We start from the raw sequence: 14,866 nt of genomic DNA, 5'->3' as shown, positions 1-14,866 counted from the left end.
CTGAGACCGACTAACTCGGCCACACTTGGAAAAAAGGCCCATAAAAATTCATTCCATCATCGACGGGACTCGAACTCAGGTATTTTCCGTCTGGTGTTGGGAGGACGGCGATCCTACCAACTGTGCTACCCACGAGGGAATGTGGCCCCCAGGAAGTGCAGTAGGAAAACATTTCTAACAAAAACAGCATAGCTACAATATGCTGTATAGTGCACATAAGCGTAGATGTTAATAAAAAGTACGATTAGTTAAAAAAAAATAAATACATTTATGGCATTTTTCTAAATTGTTCATATAATTATTTGGTGACTAAAAATATCTACTATACATTTAACTAGTTAACAAATCTTAAGGAGTTCTATTAGTGGATTATGATCGGATGGTATACGCATGGATGTCTTGGGTTTCGCATGTTATATGAGAATACATGTGGTGTGTTTGAAGTATTGTGCATCTATTTTTGGCGTGGAAGCCAGAGTACCTGGAAAAAAATTTCCCTTGGGTTGAAATTCTGAAATGGATTAATTTGATATTGCCGGGTACAAAAATTCCGGAAATATTTTCCCAAGGTTCTTTGCTGGTTTAGGAAAATATTTCTTGCTCTTTCGTCCTCCGACCATACACCAAGGTCCATGTGACCGTTCAGCATTTTACATCCTCCATTGCATGTGCCTAATAGAATATGCAGGTGAATGGATGTAAGCATGATGTAAATTAAGTTGAGTTGGAAGCGCCTGCAGAAAGACAGATAAATATCTCATACAAAGACCATTGGAAGAAATATTATCTTTTGTAAAGTCAATTTTATCTTGGAGTACAGAGTAAGTTAAAATTTAAGAAAATATCTTTGTTACATTTTTTGTTAAAGGTATTTCATGAAAGTCAAATAGAATAATTTAAAATCAGGGACTGTACTGTACGATTTCGATAAAATTTTTCTATTTTAATTAGATCTGTTTTCTAAAAAAAGGGTGATGGGAACGGCGACGCCAAGTGCAAGATTGCATGATCCCACTGCTACTGGCAGACTACTTCAGGACGATCTTACACATGAAGGAAAGATGAACAAATGCCCTAGTGAAGAAGAATTGGGTTACCCCGAACATTTGATTCACAATCGCTTTCAATAAAGCAACCATGTGAAGCCAAGTGACCAGTGATCTCAACACTTCGGAATCCATATTCAATGATTCCAGTTTATCATAATGCCTAAGATTTGATGAAAAAGTCATTCGAACCAACAGGAGGGAAACAGACAAGTTGACTGCAATTAGTGATGTATGGAATTCTTTCATTGACAACTGCAAAACATTTATAGTCCGGATGAGTACTGCACCATTGATGAACAGTTAGTTGGTTTTCGTGGTGAACGTTAGCTCATCATCCGTGAGCTTATAGATGGTATATAGTGGTTTGTATAGTGGTTTGGCCACTTAGTCACTCGTTTTGAGAGGCATGGGTTCAATTCTCGTCAAAGACTGGAGGAATTTCTGAAGTTCTCTTCAATAGATACTTTTTTTTCCTTTTTATTTATTAAACTTCCAACCAGCCTTACGGCAACCCGCTACCTATTTACAACACCGTACAATACAGTAAAGTCACGTTAGCTGTACTTGTCTTCCATGAACCTGGACTGCACATTTCCTCCACAATTTACCACAGAACAGCTCGAAAAACTCCAATCAGTCACATGTGTAACTACAACTTGAAGTCACATGTAATACTATACATGTGACTTCAAGTTGTAGTAATACTCGTCTCCTATGAAAGACCCGTATTTTATTAGAGTTTCCTCACAACCACCCACTAATTCCAAGTTCATTCAGTTTTGTGAAAAAATGATATGACCTATAATAAGAAAAAGTTATTCGTAGGTTTGGATTGAATCAATTGGTTGTCTTCTGCCCTTGTGGTCTACTGTTGGAAAGAATTTTTTTTATCTTTCCTTTAGTACTGCAGTTCCATTTTCCATGCCAATAGCTCACCAACTAACACCAGATGCGTTTCTTTTCTTCCTTATAACTTGCATCCACCTGTGTTATTATATTCATCTTTTCATACTGCACTCCCCTCCGCACATAGTAGCACACCACTTTGGAAATTAAGAATAAATCTAGCGGTAGACGTCCCGCTATCACCTGTAGAGCATCTTTAGACACTGTTCTAAAAACCATTTCCGTTTTAACACTGAACGTTGAATTGCAAACAACTTTCTCGTATTTCCTTTTTGTAGCGCATAGTCAGTCCACAGATGAACTCCATAACTCACTATTCGGCAAAAACACACAATCATAAACTAGGTCTAACACTATTTTATGATTGTGTGTACGCCATCACTGGGTTTCGATTACCGATAAGTATCCCTTCAAAAGGATAATTTTGTTTTTTTTTTTGCGGGATACAGTTAGTCTATGTATACATGACCACCGACTTAGCTCTGCTAGCAACTGATTCGATGTATCCTTTAGTTGCAATAGAGAATTTCCCTTGCACCAGCAAGGCTAGATCATCCACATAGGCAATCATTGACATATCTTCAAATTCTCGCAACAACCAATAATTTAATGCCAAAGTCAATATAAGTGGACCAAAGACTGATCCTATGGATACTCACGTACAACTTCAATAGAGTCTGCAGGAAGCCGATCTCTGGCAGAGGAAATAAGGCCCCCCTTGAGTTAATGCAGGTTTTTAACCCCACAAGATGCAAATCAGCCTATGAACACACACACACACACATTTACAGACATAATGTACGATGGTGCAATATGCTCTCATCTCCGATGCATCTAAAACCCAACAACAATAACAGAATCTGTTGAAAGTGTGCATGCCACAAAACCCTATAAATATGGTATTAAAATTGTAATGGTGTATGATGCTAAGGCATTTTATATGTTGAATGCAGAAGTCTACACTGGAATTGTTCCTAAAGACAAAGATGGACCAATTCCAAAATACTACATAAGAAAATTGTTAAAACCAATGCATGGAACTAGTAGAAACTTGACAGTGGATAAATTGTTCACTTCCATGCGAATTTCAGATCGAATGTTGACTTAATTTATACTTAACTATCCTGGACATCTTCGGAGAAATAAAAGGGAGGTAACTACCCAGCTCAAAAAAAAAAAAAAAAAAAAAACAGGGACATCAACTTTTGCATTTAATTGAAGCAAGAATTCGGTTTCATACACAATCAGAAAGAATAAAGTTGTACTCCTGCTCTGCCATGCACAGAGATGATGATGATATTACACGTGTAGGAGAGGAATAGTACGGTAGTGGACTAAGCAGGAATAAACGCAATGATCTTGTTCATCCTGACCATTTGTCACTGGAAAGAAAACGCATTCAGCGCCTGTTTCTGCCGATCTTTTTAATATGCTGTGTAAACCACTCATGGAGAAGCGGTTTAAGTATCCCTGGTTTCCGCCCTCCAACCATACAGAAACGTAACCTGAAAAGTCGAATCTGCGATACCCTTGGGAAAGCTTTATCGCGTCAATAGCCTTTTCAATCCTTTACAGACTTACAAACGAAATGATTCTCCCGTTATTCTTATTCAAGAGACCGTAAGACATTTTTTCTGTGCAGTCAGTGTAAGCTGTGCTATCTGAAGATGGTGGAAATAACAGGGGCACAGTTCTATGGAAAAAAATCATATGTAACTCAGTGTGACATCTTCTGTTGCGTGTGTTTTGAAATTCTGAATTGAATTTTATAAGTATTATCGCAGTGCTTGGTAAATTGCTATCAGTATTTAGGTATGTATTTCCAGCATTGTCTAATATTTCCATAGAAATAAAACAAAAAAGAAAATCCTTGTGAAGAATACAAAGGAAGCGTCTGTGGTGTATACAAAGGAAGAGTTGAAGGACAATGGGTCACATTAGGTCGCTCGGCATTTTGCAAGCGGGCATTAAGAAGATAAAAATGAAATAAGGGAAATGGTAGTGATAAATGAACAGGTAAATAACCCATTTATCTTTAATGTTTCTAATTTCCACTAGTGACGTTGTTCTTGAGAAGAGCCACCAGTTTTTTTCTTCTTAGAAAGCATTGGAAACAGCCTTTCTGTTGGTGGAGAAGCAAAGGTATAATGGCAAGCGACGACCATGGCAGGACTATTTTCCATTAGGCACTTTAGTCACTGCGCTTAGAGCCTACGGAAAAACAAGAATCCCAAAAAATATAATTCAAATTTAATCCAACAATAAAATTCTACAAACTAATTTCTAAACACAGATTTCTGAGATAAATTCTTTCTTCGGCTTTTTCTGTTATCAGAATCATTAACAACGTCTAAGTTCGTATTGGGAGTGTTGTGGAAATAACTTCAAAACAAAATTTATAGAAACTCTTTCGAATCTCTTTAAAAACCAAAAAAATTAGATTTAATGCAAGGGCATTTTAATATATTTGATATTATATAGTGAAACCTCGAAGTGAAGAGTGTCATGAGTCTACGAACATCAAAAGATGGCCTGGACCATGGGTATATTTGTACGTGGCAATCGGGGCTTTCTCTGTTGAATTAGGGGAAGCCATGCACAGTTTTGTGATATACAAATAAATATTGCGCCGTTTATTTAGAGTCCTATTGTTCTAATAGAATGAAATTGCAATTTGGGCAGATTGATTGCCTGGGGGAAAAAAAAAACATGCATAGTGCAGCTTTGGGCTTTCTTTTTAGGTGAAGCATTAAATATTTTTCATGTTTCTTTTGGGGCATTTCACATGAACTCATTCATCGCTTTGAATCTCGGGACATCTTCAATCTAATAATATGAGAGTCCTGTAATTCGCATCGCTTAGGTCTTGAAGCTCCTACTCTCCTGTATGATTTTACCACAAACACAGCAGCTTCAACTTCCCTTTCTCCAGTTTTTGTCTGCAATATTTTCCATATTTCACTTATATTTGCAATATTTCACTGCGTGTGTTCATTCCAGTGTTTGTATTGCAATATTTCAGTGCGTTATGTAGTACTTCCAAAAAACTTGAACCAGGAAATTCCTCAATAACTCTGTTTTCAAAGAAATATTTATATTCATATTGTTTCGGGACATGTAATAAAGCACACATGGCTACATCACTTGGTGCAAGATGTTCAGTTTTAATTGCGCAAACTAGACAAAAAAATTGAGTATCTCGTCCCGGTTGTAAATCACAGTTCATATTCGACTGATCATAACTGATTTCAAAACCTTTGGTAAGGATAACGTATTTATAGTCATAAAAATAAATATGTTGTCAAATGAGTAGCGAAAGACTATATTCCTAGAAAAAATGTTATTGTTCGCTCGCTAAATTCAAAGAATTCACAAAGCAAGATGATTTATTCATTGAGTCATTATCTTTTATTGATTAGTATGTTTTTAATAAAGAATCCAGCCGTTTAGCAGTAACGGGTGAATGGCATTCTGTTCTCCTAATCACTTGCACAATAAGACTTCCTGGATTACAGGATCAATATCACATTAATCTTCGAAGCTTTAATAAAATTTATACCCTGAGTTTAGTTACCCATCCGGGAACATGAGAAAAACAATAGCACATAACAAAAATGCTAGCAATCAGAACCGTAGTCATCCGGTTAAGTCATTAATTTATTTGTTAGTGGCGACTTCTAGTCTTAGCTGTCTTTCTCAGACTTTCTTTACTGCGCCCGTTTATGAAACATAGAGCAACTTTCAAGAACGCGGAACTTGAGTAAGTAGATATTTGATGAGTCTGGTAACAGGTAACACGAGGCTACTGACAGTGCAATTGACGTCATAGATGAATTCGAGATGTAGTTATTTACATAGGTATTTGGTTAGGAAGTTATACAAGGGTTATAGAGATAACCATTACGTCATGTTTAATGAGATTCTAATGGGCACTAGGAAACTTTCTTGTAGTAGGTTGTAAATTTAATGTAGACTAATTTTTTAGTAGTTGGAAAGCCAACCAAGTAAAAAAAATTACAATTTTTTTAAAAACTGTGAACGTGAACATATTTGGACTACAGTCAAACAGCAAAATGAAATCCTGGACATTTAAAGCATGAAAAATCCAAAATTAATGAATTAAAGAAGAAACTTTTCCAGGTTAATATTAAAAGACCAAAATTCCTGGTTTTATTTCTACCTTCTGAAAGGATCTTCCCATTATTACGATACAGTACCACCAGAGTGAATTAGTGCTGCCATTCTCTTTTCTGTTTATGTGTCACAAAGGGGAAATCCATTTTTTTCTTCTCTCCCTTTATGACTCGTATATCCAGACCACCACACCCAAAGGTTCCGCCAACCAGTGAAATATACGTTAATCGATGTCCCCTAAGATACAGTCACTTCAGATGCTTTATTGATGCGCTGGATTTAGTTTGAAGTGAATAATAGCAAAGCAGATATTCTGCCATGGTTTTGCTTCTCGGTGTTTTTCTTTGTCTGTTTTTTTACTCTTTAAAGAGTATTTTAAATTATTCTTTAAATTACTTTCGCACATTGCTTTATAGACTTTATGATGCTATACAAGTTTGCTTTCTTGCATCATTAATTGCCATTACTATTACTACTTCTATAAATGGATATTAATCAGTTGAGGTTCGTGTTCGAACTGATTTAGGAGAGAAAGGTGGAATTACAGATTATAATTCGGAAAAACACTGCCTGTGGTGGGAATATGACATGCAGCAGAAATGGAACGTCTATGTGATAGAGAGTGGAGAGAGTTTGTAAGAAACTGGTCATTAATTAATTTGATTGTCCTCTTTTGGATAAAATCTAGGAGAGGACACAGTCCCAGATGTGGGAACCATATTTCGTGGTAGGGCGGATTTGAGATTTGTGTAGAGTGAGTAATTGATTTGGAGAAAAGTAACCCGTGAGCGAAAAAGAAAAACAATTTATTTGATGCAGAGGAAGCAGTATTTGTTGGTGGCAAGACAGAGTAAACGTCAGGGTAATCCCTAATAATGATCTTGTCTGGAAATCCGAGTTATCGAAGATGAGCATGGGAACAACAGACTTTTTGCGAGAAATAAGACAGATTGAGTTTTCATTGGATTGAAATAACTGAGGTTCCCCCCCCCCACTGAAGAATAACCTGGTGCACAACAGACTATATGAAAAATTTGCAAACCTCCTTCAGCGACGAGCTACAGATTTTAATGGTTGCCAGCCATGGATCTGAGGTAATGAATGGTATACTTCTGTGACTTCCAGATGGTTATAAAGAGATGGAATGTGACAGTCAGTGACGAAGCTGTGTTTCTCACTTACAGCGAAGATCCACAGAAAAATCAAATGCTGTGCATGTTAAACATGTCAGGGCCACTGAAAGATAAAGGCTATATGTGCTATTTTTGTTGAACAGTCACGGATGGACGTTTCTGATGTGCATCCAATAAGCAAGAGAGCAATCGTGCTACAATCCAGAGGATGTGGCATTTCTTTGATCAAAGATTGGAGAAATGAATTGAAATAAAAGGACAGTTACCTTGTGGAAATGAAAATTTCCACAAGGTAATTCTCCAATTTTGCTTTGAACTTAGCCAGATTTGCCGCCTCCATCCTTCAGGGTAGCAAGGCAAGTAATTCCAGTGATCGATAATCCGCTGTCCTTAAGTGAACCTTAACGAGATTCAGTCTTCTGTTATTCACTGATTTTATATTTGTGATGTAACTAGGAGTAGAAGGGTTTGTAACAAATTTAACCTCCCCTCCCCCAATCAATGAAGTTAAATTCCAGGGCTTCGGGATTTCTTGACATTTTGTTACCTTTTATGCCATTGATCAGCAATGAAACTATTCCGGTTGTTGATCATATTGTAGCACAGTTTTGTAGTTAAATATGAAAGTCACTCTGGATATTGTTTCTGTGAAAAACTTTTCATCCACCCTGCTCTCTGTCGTTTTTTTTTTTTTTTTTTTGATTTGGTAGTTGTTGGCGCATCGGCTTCTATGGCCATATTGCACCTCCCAAGGTTTTTGCAGTACTTTGATCCAAGCCCGAGGCGGGAATCGAACCCGCGACCTTGGGTTGCCGGGCAGGTACTTTACCCACTCTCTGTCGTGTTTTGCTATCTGTTTATGAACCATTATATGTTTTTTTTTTTTTAACTCCTGTCAGTTGTCGGAAGCCCACGAATTACAAACCGTTTTGTCAATAGGAAGTGAAGCATCTGTCTTGTTGAAAGTTTCTGTATTTATTTAGATAAAATTTCTTATCCAAGTTAAGTACCAATTCTGCTGACGTTTAGTGAAATTTCAGTCGAGTAACCAAATTTAGACGCTTTTCCCCTCCATACCAGACCTTTTACTGAAAGAAACCTTAAGTGCAGATCTTTGGTTTCAGAGAGATGGAACGAGAGGTTGAAAGTTTCAATCGCTCCAATTTTCGGTGCGTGTATAAATAGGTAAATGACTTCTGGGCCTTCCCCCCACGTTCGCCTACATTCCTCCAGGCAAGTCATGACAACACGCCATTCTGCTAAGACGACAGATGTTCGCTTGCCGCTGGAGGTCATCCACTGACGGACAGTAGTTCGAGGCAGGGGAGTAAAAGACCGGAGTGAGGGGGGATGGAGTCGGGGGTTTTAGGATAGAGAGCGAGGTTTGGGGAGACATTTCAAGCACTTTGAGCAGGAAGTCACTAGGGTCTACTCGAAGAGAGCGTATAACTACATCTAGACAGTCGGGTCCATTGCCAGATGATAGGGGTGATAAGTGAGGGAGGAGGATATCTGTAGTAATTGTAGGGGTGATTCACATCAAGATCATTAACTGAGACAAACGCATTTGTTCCCGGAAGTCGGTGAAAAAGATAATGAAACACTCTTACTTAAACAAAGGGGTTAAATGTTAATTAAATGAAGGTTCATGGTATGTTGTGTAATTCAGTAAAAAAAATGGAGAAAGAGCGGAGATAATGCTGGTCATTACAAACTAGATAACGGAGAGAGATGCAGGAAGTCTTAGAAAGGTCATTGTAACTGTAGCAGAGATTCTGTTTCGGCACTCGAGACTGGATTTTGTTTTAGTAAACAAAGCCTGGTTCCCTACTATGTTTTCTTTTATCGTAAAAGCATGGGTTGTAACTGCTCCACACGCTTTTATTTTTTCCACATTTTAAAATCAATTTTAAAGCGACACATGTTTCTTGTATGGCGACAGTGAGCTTTGTGAACTACTAATTTCATAGCCGGTACTGATTCATAGAAGCTTAAGCAAGGCTTTGACCTCCAGTACGTTTTATAAGAGGACACTTATGATTCACTTTTTCGATGAATGTGGTGATTGGAGGAAGATAAGCGTAAATTGCGAGTTATTGGATAATAATTACCTAAAATAGCTGGAATGACGTCATTGCTTCCTATCTTGTCCTAATGGGCGGAAGGAGCGCCTATGATTATGGTGGGCTTTTCTATAGCCGGCCCTTCTCCTTTATTTGCATGTAACAATGGGAGGTCAAGCATGATGAATTCATCATCATCCCCCGCTGATATTTGGGTTTAGAGGTGAATTCTTTGAACAGCCTGACATGCAGTATTAAGATTTGTTTTTGGGGATTGGGGGTCTCTTAAGTACTGTCCTTATCCCTACTCGAAGATAAATACACATCGACACGCACGATTCCCAGTTGTATAACGAGATTGAAGGGGAAATTTTTTTTTGTTTGTGTTTAAGGTTAAATGCTATAAACTTTTCAGATACAAAAATCTGTCATAGAAAGCGCAGGGCCATTGAGCCTAAAATTGAGTAACTGGAAAAGAAATGAAAATGCATCATCTAGGTCACGCTAAACAAATATGGAGAAAGCTTCTGCAATCTGCTTTGCAGCGGATTAAGATGAAAGTTGTTTGATTTTTCAAATGGCTTTTGTTCCATTGTCACAATTTTGTTTTTGCCTGTTTTCCTTTCTCCATTTCTTAAACGCTCATGTCTTTAGTGGAAACCGTTTCAGCCCAAATAAAAAACCTTTTTATGAAATGCGTTTAAATTTATATATATCGCTATACTCCAAACGGTGACCTTTTGGAGTATAGCGATTGTAACCGTACAGATGAAAATGAAATGGAAGTTCATATACAGTACTATATATTGCACTCTCTCTCTGTGTCTGTAGCACAGAGTAGTCTCGGTAGAACCATAGTAATTTTCATCCAGGCAAGCTGTTAACAAAGTCCGGATTTAACCGGGCGCAGTGGTTTCAAAAGAATGCAATTACTGTTGGTCCAGGAGCTCTTGCAACTTTTTCTCTGGTCTCTGAAATGTATACGCAAGGTTCCCAGACTACTTAAATCCGACATTGTTATAAACCATAATAACACTTTATTCCTTCTTTCTTGTTTGATTCTTGGGCGATTGAGCTCATTGGAATTGTGCCTAAAATAAATGTGGAATTGTAAACAACTGAATGTGAATTGTGTTATGACACGTGGACTTTAACTACTATGTAAAGTAACTAGTTTTTGATTGTTGTTACTTTTTCCCTAACGTAGTAGGTTATTATTTATTTATTTTTTTATTTACAAAAACACTTGCAGTATGGAGCAGTAGTTGTTAAGCTGAGGTCCCTGGATCCCTTATGGTCCACAAAATTTATTATTTTCGAAGTTGTTTTTTAGTGATTAAGGTAGAAAATACAGTATATGTATTTTACTTCCAGGAACTACTATATTTACGACCTCTGCCCGATAATCGTGGCTTGTACAGGCAGCTCTCGACTTACGTCGTTCACGATGTAAGTCGAGAGCGTGTATAATAATACCCAGTCAATGTGATTTCTCAAAATAATGCAGCAGTAATTGCACTATTTTGAGAGTCAGTGACAAGCTCAACTGCTAAGCGCGTGGATATTTTTGGACTTTTTTTTGTTTCATCCTTAAAAATGGCTGTTAAAAGAAAGGTTACTACGTAAGCGATAGTGTTGTGAAGAAACGTAGTAGAAAGGCAATTATATTAGAAGGGAAGAGAAAAGTGATAAGACATAATGAGAGTGGATTGTCCAAATATGCAGCTGAGAGGCAATTGGATCTGTAATGTATATATTTAAAGCCTTTAATATCCATATCCATAAAAAGTTACAAATCAGATCCTTGGTCAGTAGTGCAACCTGCTATTATATCATTGTTTCTGTTGGAAAACCGGTTTCGACTTGTATCACTTTTTCTAGGAATGTAACCTGCTTCAGTCTAAGGACAGCACTTATATTATATAATAGAAGTGTGTGTCAGTCAATGCCATGGCTCCAAGACCATGAAACCTGTAATTGAAACCTATAGATTTCTGAAACTTGCAGGCGTAAGGAAACCTTAGGGCAACGTATATAATAAATGCACTTTAATTTGCTAAGAAAATGTTACAGTATGGGCAAAAATAATATGCACCTGTGTGTTTTAACGCATTAATTAAGATATAAATTATATATGAGGTAATTAATGAGTGATTATTAATTACAATTAATCAATAATCATTTTAAAAGTTTCTCATGCGAAGCCTGGTACCTTAACTAGTAAAGAAACAAAATAACAACCAAATTAATTTTCAATTTTATTAAGTGTTTCTTGTTGCTTATCTTTAAAAATAAAGATAGCTTTAAAGAAGAAGCTAGTGAATTGCTCGTAATGCAGTGGTAAATCTTAGCTCGCAATATCTGGAATGCTATAAATACCATAAAATATAATCCAAGATCCTTTGAGAGCTTTTGTTGTGGTTCAAATTAATTATGCTTTTTACCGTAATGTGATTTTAAAATAATACTTTTTAATTAATGTGCTAGTCATCCCACATGGGAGATCTCCGTTCTCAAGTAATCCGAACCCCTTGCGCAACTTGTGTTCATTCCATGGTTCGTTCGTTATAATCGTACCATGGTTGGCATCATTAATCTATTCTAATTCCCTTATTACCGCGTCACACGTTGATTAAAGAGACTTTCTCCAGTAGCTTCAGGGTATTTAGTTGTTGCCGCATTTCCGACAGAGGTTGAAATAATCATGTCTCTGAATAATAACTCTGTGACCTTCACTCGCCCCTGACTTACACGCGTGGTACCTCGTTCTGTCCAATTGAATAAATTGGCTTCCGGAAGTGTTCCTCTAATAATTTAGCCGTCGTGCGTGTGCCCGTTCTCTTGAAATTGGAGAATAAATAACTCGACCAGGCGCCCTCTGCATAATGCGTTTCTATGTTTAATAATTCATTTTAAAGATCACTGAGCGATGCAACAACACGGGAGTATCGTCTCTTTGAGGATCTTAAAAGTGCTTGGCTGCAGCTTATAACCTGTCAAGAATGCGCAACTGTTACGCACCTTCCAGTTCGCCATAAATCACACGTAATCAAGCCATATGATTAACATTTTGCAATTAATTGGCATTAACTCGTCGACGAAGGGCATGAAAGAGATAGGAAAGATAATGCAGTTCAGCAAAGAGTAATTTACTCTACTGCTGTTACTTGGGAATTCTTGAGAATGCAGCGCAACGTGCACGTGTGGATTGGGTGGTGTATGTGAGAGGGGGATTTTGTATCGTTGCTGGAATTTAACTGCTCGTTTTTTTATTTCTTTCAAAATTTCAAACACTGCCTATGTTGTCTTGTCCTTCAAATTTCTCTAGATACAAGAAAAGGTTCATATCTTTTGTGAAGCAAAGGTGAACTACTTGAGGAAATTCTTTATTTCTCTATTCCTTATCGAGGAAGTTCTTTGCGACTATCAGAAAAGTTCTGATATTCGCAAAAGAATTAGGTATTGATTCAATAATAGATAGAATCTACAAATACAGAGGGAAATGGATTAATCATTTGGACAGGATGCACCCAGCAATATTACCAAAGAAGATTATGAAAGATCGGCCAGTTGGAAGAAGAGACTGAGATCGGAACAGGCCTCTGGCCTAAGTAAAGTCTCACACACACAAAAAAAAGCAATCCAATGGCACAAAGACAAAAAAAAAAAAAATAATAATAATAAAATAAAATAAATAAAAATAGAAATTAAAAAAATTATAAAATAAAAAATAATCGATCATTGGTAGTTTCATCTCATCAGGAAGCCTCATCAGACTTAATGACCGATGAAATATGGCATTTCGATAACCAGACAGTTTTACACCACGTGTAACGAAATTGAGTAGCTGTAGCTTCCATGCAATGCAATCTAAGGACAGCATGAATAACCCTATCTTTCTCTGTAACAGATAAATTGTGGCCCCCTTGGATTTCAACAAAAATATGGTTTCTGCAAATCTTTGCGAATTCATCTGGGCAGGCTTTTTGTTAACCATCTCAAAAATCTGCAGAGATGACATTTATTGTTCAAATCCACAGTGCCAAGATGAAAGTCTAATTTCCATAAGGTATAACGGCCTGTTTAAAACCAGAGGAGAAAATCTTCGTGGCGAGGTTTAGCCTCGAATTTCAGTGATACTGACGAATTACAAGTTGCTGCAACGCTGAAGTCTGACGCAAAATGACTTCCTGGACTATTGGAGGAGGGCATGCACATTCAGTCGTTTCCAAAAAAGAAAAAGAAAAAAATCATTCCAGGAATTTGTTTTAATGTATAAAGTAATTGGACCTTGGCAACATAGTTGCCTCGTCGCTTTTTGGCTCGTGCTGAGCGTCTTGGGTTCCAGACCCTGTGTTCGAATCCAATCGAAGACCAAAAAAATTCCTAAAGGCATTCTTTGAATGGAGTCTATAGTTAGCCAACCTCAGACGGAGGATGCAGGATTTTGTTCCGTGAATTATTCCGGATATTTTCAGCAAATGCATCATATTTAAATGCCCAATGAACACTCTTGTACAGACATAATGTATATCATAAAGTGCAAGTCTATTACTTGGAAGAGAAGAGAAAGAGATGGCGCTTGATGCTCTTGCGTTTTAGACATTGCCCTTTTAAAAGCTCCCTTCCTTTACGAGACTCTTGAACGCGCTAGACAGATATTTTATATCTATTTTCCAAAGATGGTTAAGATGATAAAATATGGATTATTGACATTGCCTATTTCATAAGACATTAAATTTAGTTCCTGTCGTTTTTTGCAAAGTTAGACAAAAGAAGATGAGGCTATTAAACAATTGAGATTTAATTAAAACCATAAGTGCTTTTTTATTATTTTTTTACAGATTACGTATCTTTCATCGCTATTTAACTAGTGGCATGCATACAGGCAATAGTGCGTTGTTTTAAATTTACAGCTTCCTTTGTATACTCACTCCCTAGAAACGAATAAGCACAACCACACCCTTAATAAGGACTGATAGCAGCGTATTAGATATGTGAGCGACTAGAGGAAAGGAGGGTGGAAGGGAACGATCAATGCAATGAACCATGGGACACGTTCCTACTTTTGCTGCCTTAGATCCAGTAAATCTTAGCACTTGTCACGGAGAATAAAAGAAGCATATTTCACTCTCGGCTTCCATAAATTCGAAGAAGGTTTTGTGTCAGAGAACAGTAGCCGAATCTCGTATAAGAAGTGGTGCGAGCTTTCTTTCTTTTGAAATTGCGGATTTTAATGTGATGTTTTATGTGCCAATGTTTTTTTTTTTAAAGAGGATGCTTTTGTTGGTAGAGAGCTCTTAAAACATATAATGGAACTTTCTCTTTTTAGAGCGGAAGATACGGGTTAAATTGCATTACAGCAATTTCTTAAATAAAGCACTAAATTCCAAGACCAGATAAGAAGATATAAAACATATACACATATGAAATCTAATAGAAAATATAATGAGAAGTTTATTGTGTTCCATCACAATTCGTTAATTTTTGAAGTTCTTGGGCACGGATGAATCTTTGTGGTTATTGTGTATTTTCAACAGCTCAATATCCTGCCACGAGCTGATTTGGTTTAAAGTTCATC

At 37.1% G+C, this 14,866-nt stretch overlaps 1 protein-coding gene across 2 annotated transcripts in view; it reads left to right on the top strand.

The window, feature by feature from the left end:
• LOC150075124 (uncharacterized) overlaps positions 1-14,866 on the top strand; it is a 164,685-nt gene that overhangs the window by 50,249 nt on the left and 99,570 nt on the right. The window lies entirely within an intron of this gene.

Source organism: Mastigoproctus giganteus, chromosome 14, assembly GCF_048544385.1.
Source record: "Mastigoproctus giganteus isolate SK-2022 chromosome 14, ASM4854438v1, whole genome shotgun sequence".
Classification (NCBI taxonomy): Eukaryota; Metazoa; Arthropoda; class Arachnida; order Uropygi; family Thelyphonidae; genus Mastigoproctus; species Mastigoproctus giganteus.
Note: the sequence above shows the minus strand (reverse complement) of the source record. Positions and strands in the feature narration are given on the sequence as shown.